An 8,329-nucleotide genomic window follows, 5' to 3' on the forward strand; every position below is an offset into this window, starting at 1 on the left:
CACCGTTTAAAAGGAGGTTGCTTGTTGATGTCTAGAGGTCTTTGAGACAGATACCACTAAATCATTTAAAGTTGTGTGTACTGGAAACACACCTAGAGAGTACTTGGAAATTAAATCCATAGGCACAACACTTTACTACACCCACACAATATTTCCTATTCTAATGTTAGATCTGTGATGGAAGCTAGCAATAGTTTAACATAAAGTACAGTCATCTTGGGGACACAGTTGTCAGATTTAAGGATCTGAAGTTATACAGGTGGCTATAAAAGGATGGGAAGTGAATAGATCAATATTATGAGACCTAGTCATTCTTTAAGGTATTAAAATTAAATGGGAGAACTGTTTGCAAGAATAGTCCAATGATTTAAGCCATGCAGCAACATCATGGGCTCCTAAGGCATGTATTAGGCAACACCTGCATCAGAAAGGAAAAGTTAAGAAAGATACCACTGACATGAATAAAATAAAATCTTAGTACCGGTAAAGGTCAGACTAAACAGAAATAAGACTTCTAGTATGGTCCCATTTTGAAAGGTGTAAAGCAGAATGCCTTGCCAGGTTTAAGCACAGAATTGCAGTAACATCGACTTATAGCTATCATGTCTCACTGGATTAAGGAATAGAATTTGTCAGTATTGGATTTATATCCTTTAGGAGTCTTTGAAGACTTGATTTACACAAGCGTGTTTCCATTTAATGAATAAGGTGATCAAAGTGATTCACCCCACTTGCATTAAATTAAAAACTGGTTCAGGAAAGCAACTTTGACCTTTAGTAGTGGCATAACAGAAGCCCCAAGAGAGTTCTACTAATTGGCTTTGATCCACACAAGACCATATTATCATTTTGAGAATATGACCACATTTGCTAAGCTATGTGGCAGGTATCTTACATGCCTATGAGTACACCCAGAGTCTGTTCAAATCCAGATGTTCCCTATATAAAATTTGGGTTTAAAACTATTTCTTGGGGCTCTTACTAGGTTGCTTTATTCAAACTTCTGCTTATTCAGCTTCTAATAATAAATAAAGCAACCTGGAAATGACAATAACACCCCCAACCAGCTAGCATTTGAAAAACTGAAGGAAGCTCAATATTCATTTTTTAATGTTTTTGACAAACCAGGGGAGGAGCTAGTTTCATGCTAAGAAAATGAAGTGAAAAAGTAATATCTGAAAAGCGTCAGTCAGGTTGTACTCAGACTACAGTGACGTGCTTTCTTGGAGGAAGATTAAGATCACAGATGAAGCTGTCACATCTGAAAAAATGGAAAGAAGCCTCTAGATGCCCCTTACAAAAAGGGGTGCACTGCCTGACTTCACTGACAGCAGCCAGTACCATATGTTTCAGAGGAAAGTATAAAAAAAACTCAGCAGGAGGCAGTGTCAGGCTAGTCTACCACAAAATGCAGGATGGCTTACAACCTTTACAAAGAAAAGAAGAAACAACCCACAAAACCACCAGCACTCTTGGAAGTGTTTTTTTTTCCCCTTTTTTTCATCTTCCCCACTTTTATCTCTGCATAGCACTAAATATGAATAAATAATACCGTGTCCACTCCTTTTCTAACTCCTGCAAAGTTCTTAGCCAGTGACAACCTGAAAGAGTGAGTTCTACACACTAACTTTCCTTGTGTTGAAGAGAGTATTCTTTTCAGCTTTGCATGCCGTTCTACAACTTCAATTGATGTCCCCTTTTAATAGAGGACAAAGAGAAGGAGCAAATAGTGAGATGTCATATCTTTCGGTATTCTTTTATCATGTTCTTTTGTGGACACACTGTTAGGCTAGAAACATACATTTCAGATAAGACTGTATACAAACACAAGTTGTATTTTAGAATTGTAAATATATCGTTGCATAGTGAAGCATGATATGCAACTACATACTTACATTAAGGTTTGGTTTCCCAAAATTCTGAGACCAATTCTATGTTAAATAGGCAAGACAGAACAGTAGCTTAGAGACTTTCAAAGAAGCATAAGTTTATGGGTCAATACCAAAAATGGTCCAGGTTAGGAAGCAAGATTCCTAAGAGCCAAATCTTTCCCAGAACATTAAGTCTTCCCTAATGATACCTTTTGTAGTAGTCTAGTTATGAGACAGACAACTGTCCTGGTGCCAGTTAGGCACTTTTAGTTCTGACTGCAGGAGGAGAGATTGTTTCTGTTGTTGCTGGGCAGCATAAGTAACATGAGTCAGGGTGGTCATACCTGAGAATGTTTTTATATGCAATTGTGTGTATGCCCATAGGGAATGATAGTATTTTAAGAAATTGTTACATATGTATTGAGTTGTGCCTATTAAATACCTTGCAACACTAAAATGTTAAAGTTTGGCAGAAAACACTGGACTACACCTCTGAGTGACTGGACTGAATTACGTTTTTGTCTGTTGCTGTGGAGTATGGTTCTACAGAGCCTTCAGGTGTCTGGTCACAACCATAAGGAAACTGAACTCTGCTAGCAAGGTAACTAACCCACTGTTTGTTAATTTGAGCTCTCAAAGCGTACTTTGATAGAGCAGAGCTCTCATCTCATCTTCAGTCTCTGCCCCTTCCTGCCATCCGATTCAAACCAAAGTTTGGGTAATACTTCCAAGAAATACAAAAGGATTGTGCTTTGTCCAGTTCCCAGGGGACACCAAAGAAAGAGACTTCTTAAATGTTCCATCTTTTTCTCCCTGGAGGGTATGTGATGTGCTCCCTATTCTTTAAACATCTTTGTGTTTAAGGCTCAGTTTTGTTTTTCTTGAAGTTTGAGGTGGGAGAAGGGGGAAGAAAAAAGTCAGTGAACTCTTCTGTAGACATTTCCAGCAAATGCTGTTTCTTCAGCACAGGGACTGGTCAAATTCAGTAGAAGCTGCTGGAAAAAAAAACTAAATGGAGTCACACAGCTAAAGGATGATCTTCCCTTCCTGCCATTTAACTTTTTGCAAACATGGAAATACGGAGTAGTGTGGTGACTGTTAATAACTGGATGAAAGACTCACTTGATGAGAGTGATCATCAAAAGCAGCCTGGTTAAAAAGCAGACGCTATGTTAAGTACTCTTCTGCCTAAATGAAAGGAATGTTTAAACACCTCCATGGGATGCCTAGTAACTATGAAAGTATTGCCTAAGGTAATTAGTTACATGATTTTTCTTCCAGGTTTATTTTAGGGATAATGTAGGTAGGAGGAATCTTCCTTTGTCTGCATTTTTCTAGCAGCACATGTGGAAAGATGGAAATGCTCTGCTAGTAAGGAAAAAAAAATTGAAACAGGCATTAAGAGAATGGGTAACCTTCCAGTTTATTTGGGCAGTGTGATGTGTCTGGGAACTGTATTGGTAAAGGAAAGAAATTCTTTGAGAAGCATACTTCTATAAAATATGGAGGCAGTTAGGACATGCAAAGTACTTGAGCTGAAATGACCATGTTTTATAGCTTACATTTCTAGGCTCAGAAGGAGAGCAGGTTTGACATTAAAGTAAACTGAAAGCCAGAAATTCACAGCTTGTCATTTAAAAAACACTGCAGTGTTTAGGGTGGCATCAACCCAGATTACGTTCATTCTTTGCATTACCATTTCCTTGTTCTTAGAGGATACATTACTAAGCCCTGGTGTACATTTTTTCCTCTTTGAAAAGGCAGGTAGACACACATTTTGTTTCTATGGAAGAGTGAGGCCTGGTCCAAAGAGTTCCCTGTTAAGATTAGATTTGATTTGACCCAGTGACTCTTCTGGACACAGAGTTGAAGGAATCAAAGGCTGCAGCAGCACTATGATACTGGATCCTAAAATTATTACTCATCTATAAATGCATTTTACATGAGCTAGAGACTATTCAAAATTCAAGATAAGTAAGATTTCCAAGCTATGCCTACTTTGCATCCAATACACACAAGTTACAGCTTCCAGGGGTTGGATTAGCCATTCATAAAAGGCCACCTATGGTAGCAACTCTCTTCACAGCACTCCATAATGAAGTTCCTCCTCTCCAATTCCCAGAAGTTTTTACCCTTGGAGCCGATTTATTCTAGGCTATCAGCCAACTGAATTCTTAAGCAGGAGAATGTTTGTAGCTAGAATTGTCAGGAAGCAGTATTCATCTCATCTCAGAGACAGTTTGGGACAAAGAGGGCAGGACAGTTAGCATGTAGGTTTTTAAAAAAGTTTTTAAGAAACACTTCTGGATTCATTCAATTTAGTGAATAGGTTAAGGTTAGGAGCGAAGCCATTAGTGACTATCTTAAAATGTAATTTAATATTCAGGTTCAGGAAGTGAGAGACAGAAGATAAACTATATAGGTCTCCTCTCTCCCCAGCTTGAGTTCTGAAAAGCAAGGCTGCTTTTGAGTGGGAGATTTACATTTCAGACTTCTTAGCTGCTTTAATAATCCCTCTAAGGATGCCTGAGAAAGAAAGAAAGAAAAAAAGATATCCTGATTTAGATAAGCCCATTAGATCTACTCTAAAGGGAATTCTCTACTCAGAAGTCCCTGGTTCTTCAGCACTCACATTTAAAGTAATTTCTCCTATACTTTTTCCATTTTTTAAAGAAGGAAAGTCTGCAGAGAGCTTTGCTGCTAAGAAGAACAAGAACATAAGCCTCTCTTCCCCTCCCCCCCCCCCGGACAGTAAAGCAGCAACTGTGGTACCTGTGATTTTTTATAGCAGGGCAAGGCAAGTTAACTGGGTTTAATCTGCAGCAGCTGAGGTGCTCCAAGCCCCAGTTAACATCTGCTCAGAATGGCCTTAATGACCTTGTCTTAGAGAGAGCCTGCAGCCAGTCTGGGGTTTTCCAGAAAAAGCAGGTGCCTTGGTTAATAATGCTTGATGATAAGGATGGAGACTCTTTTTACTTTAGTTTTAAATAAAGTTATTTCAACACACACACTGCTTCTATCATGAGTATTTATTACAGGCAAATCCCACAAGTATTTATATAGCTGTTGTTAAATTACACTCTGTGGATTTAAAATAGCTTTAAAAATGTGCACGCATAAATTAGCTGCCTTCTCTTTGCAAAACTGCAAGCTCAGCTATGAGAAAGGAATCCTTCAAAGAATACATGAGAGAAGAGGAAGCACTTCATTACAAAGAAGGGGTAGTCTAATTCTGAACTGACAAGACAGAGGGGTGTGATGGGAAAGATGACATTACTGTAGGGCAGACTGATAGCATTATTATAGATACCTAACACTTTGAGTTATAAGACCTTGCTTTCAATTGCATATAGTTTTGCAACATTTTAGTTATTTCAGCTGAAATTTCCCATGATGGATACCTGCCTCAGGAGTCATTTATTGGTCAGTGTGCTTTTGAAAAAAGACTTGAAACAATTCTAACTGAGGAGTTTTTCGGCCATCAAAGGAGTCAAATGTTAAGGAAGGGTGGAGTCACAGAGGTTGTCTGGTTTCAGTGGTCTTTTAAGGAAGGAAGAAATATTGAGAAGATGGCAAAAGGGTCAGCTGGGAAAGAATCCCACTATAGTTGTGATATTGTTAGTAGAAGAGGCTAATAAGAGTTCCATGTTAAAGTGCAGAAGTAGACCTTGGAAACAATGGAGCACAGTGTTTAGGACCAGGAAGGGGAATTTGTTGTCTGTCTCTACCTTTGCTTTCTAAGAATTCTCTCTGGCCTTAGAATGCTACTAGGAAGCTACGCGTTCCCCAGCTGGAGGGACAACTGGCCTTGAGCTCTTTATCAGGCCCTTTGCTAATTTGGAACCAGATGGTGTTGTGGTGGCCACTGATTCACAGGTATGTATGCAGAACACCTGTACTGATGCTGGCTGGTAGGAACAGGCTGCCATATCCTGTGTACACTCTCCATGAGTGGCATATGGCAGGGAATGGGATTCCCAGGACAAGGAACACTCCCCCCCTGCTTTTCATAGCTTCATGGACAGTAAGCTGGTCCTAGACAGCCAGTCTCTTTAATCCACTAATGCAGCCTCCCCACTTCTCTCCTTCCCCCATCTGCATTATCAACTGCCTGTTTCCAATAAACTTGCCCAGTTGTAGAGTTGAGCCATGAATTTCAGATTCTGCTCCAAGCCCCCCTGAGTCTGAGTATACTCAGACCCAGGGCAAGGTCCAAGCCCAACTTCTATCCATTTCTTCACTTCTTCATGGAGAAGCCTCTGTCACTCAATATCCCATTTTGCAGAGGAGCGTCATGATGTGTACTCACTCCTCTCATCCTAGGCATCAGGGGATTCAGAAGCAGGCACTAAGTAGGATTTTCAGATGTTCCTGAATGTCTAACTTGCTTTGAAATTAACAGGTGACTTGTCAAAGGTCACCGAGTAAATCAGTGACAGACCTGAGACTAGAGCTTGGATCATTCGCCCAAGCTTTACCACTGAATCACAAAGGATTAGACTGGTTGCCCCTTTACTCTAGTAGGTTACAGTTGCTGATATGAACACCTTTACTGACTTCGGCAGGATTATTCTTATGAGCAGCTGTTCTCCAGTGGATCTCACAGTCTGACCCAACAGGCTTTTCTATCACTAGCTTCTAATTAGACTCAGTTTATATTATATTTTTAGCATCTTATCCCCATAAGTGGAATAAGTGGAACTGGCCCTGAGAGGGAATTGTAGTCCCTAGGTCATAAATGCTTTCAAGAAATGTAGTTACGTGATCAATGCTGAGGATGGATTAATACTTATTCTGTAGCCTTTGGGAGCCATACAAGTCATGGCTCACACACACAGGCTTTTCCTTATCCCCATATGAAGTCACACATGCTCTAGGGAAGGTACAAAGAGAAGGGACTCATTCAGCCTTGAAAGGAGAGACAAAGATCCAAATAATATGAAGCATGTGCTAGGGAGATTTTTTTATTAGGATGGCAACTCTCCAGCTCTGGGCCTGCAGATCTCCCCGTAGCAGACCACATCAGTGGGGTTATTACAGCCCAGTAATGACTACAACTCTCGCAGCAAATTCAGTCCTTTAGGATAAGAGCTCTTTTGCTGGATGTTAGCCAAGACCTACCCTTACTTTTGTTTCTGATCAATCCATGTTAATGGATATGAACCAAGTCAAAGCAACCCTTGCCTATGAGTTCTTACTGGATAATATTCACTGCCAGGTAGAGGATCTATGAGCTACTTATACTGCATTTAAGCGAGACTTTAAATGAGACTGAAGTGGCAGCCTTGAGTTAGGCCCCCTCTGCTGGTGGCAAATTCCACCTATGCAGGCCTGATCATGAAAACAGATCAGGGGCCATTCAAACACAAACCATTTCTACTATCAGAGCGGGAGGACACTTGGAAACCATTGTTCACCTTGAACAATGGTGAATCTCTTTCAGACTGAATTTATACACATCTCTTGTCCCATGCCTTGATGATTAAGGCTGCAATAGACTTTCCATTCTAAAACTGTATTGACAAATAGTTTCCCTGCATGTGCAAATAGATGAGCAATACTGAGCATCACCATGCATTACCTAAGCAGCATTATTCTACTTTTCTCCAAATCATTCTGTAATCCTCTCCATTTCTCTTATCTCTTTTGTTTTGTCTTGCCCCTGCTCAGTATCTTCTTCAGCAGCTACAGAGAAGAAACACTTGTTTACGGTATGGCAGCTATTAAAGGTCTCACTTCATTTGAACGCAGGGTGATTTGGGACATTTTCTCAGTACCAAGAAAACTGAATTCGTTCGAACATCATTGCTCTGAACGAAATCCTGCATCAAGACTATAATTTCTGTCCGAAGTCTAACACTCGAGGCTATTCCGGGGACAGGCAGCTTGTTTCTCCTGTGTATCATCCTCATAAATACTTCAGAAATGTGGCAAATGCTTCAGTCTGCTTTAATGTACGGAAAGAAAATACGGAGCCACAACACAATGTCCTCAGGCCGAGCCCCTGGCGCCGACTGCACCGGGCACCCGCTGAGACGAGCGGGTCAGTCGCACCAGACGGAGGCTTCGGGCCACGTGGCCGGACGGGGCCTGCCCTCGCCGCGGGCGTCACAACGGGCGGGGGGGGGCCGCCCGCGCTGGGGGCGGGCCTTGAGGCGAGGGCCCTCCGGGGCGCGTCAGGGGAGGGGCGGGGCGTGGTGAACCGCCAATCCCGGCAGCCCCAGCTCCTCGGGCCCGCGTGCGCAGGCGCGGTGCCCCGTGCTCTTGAGCCCCAGGAGTCGCAACCGGCGGGGTGACGCGCTTTGCAGGAAGGGGATCGTGCTTGAGGCGAGGGCGGGATCTGTCGCCTCCGTGCCGCGTCAGGGGAGGGGGCGGGGCGGGGCGGGGCATGGAGAACCGCCAATCCCGGCTGCCCCAGCTCCTCGGGCCCGCGTGCGCATGCGCGGTGGCCCGCGATC

The sequence above is a fragment of the Alligator mississippiensis genome, chromosome 14 (assembly GCF_030867095.1).
Source record: "Alligator mississippiensis isolate rAllMis1 chromosome 14, rAllMis1, whole genome shotgun sequence".
In the NCBI taxonomy this organism is placed as follows: domain Eukaryota; kingdom Metazoa; phylum Chordata; order Crocodylia; family Alligatoridae; genus Alligator; species Alligator mississippiensis.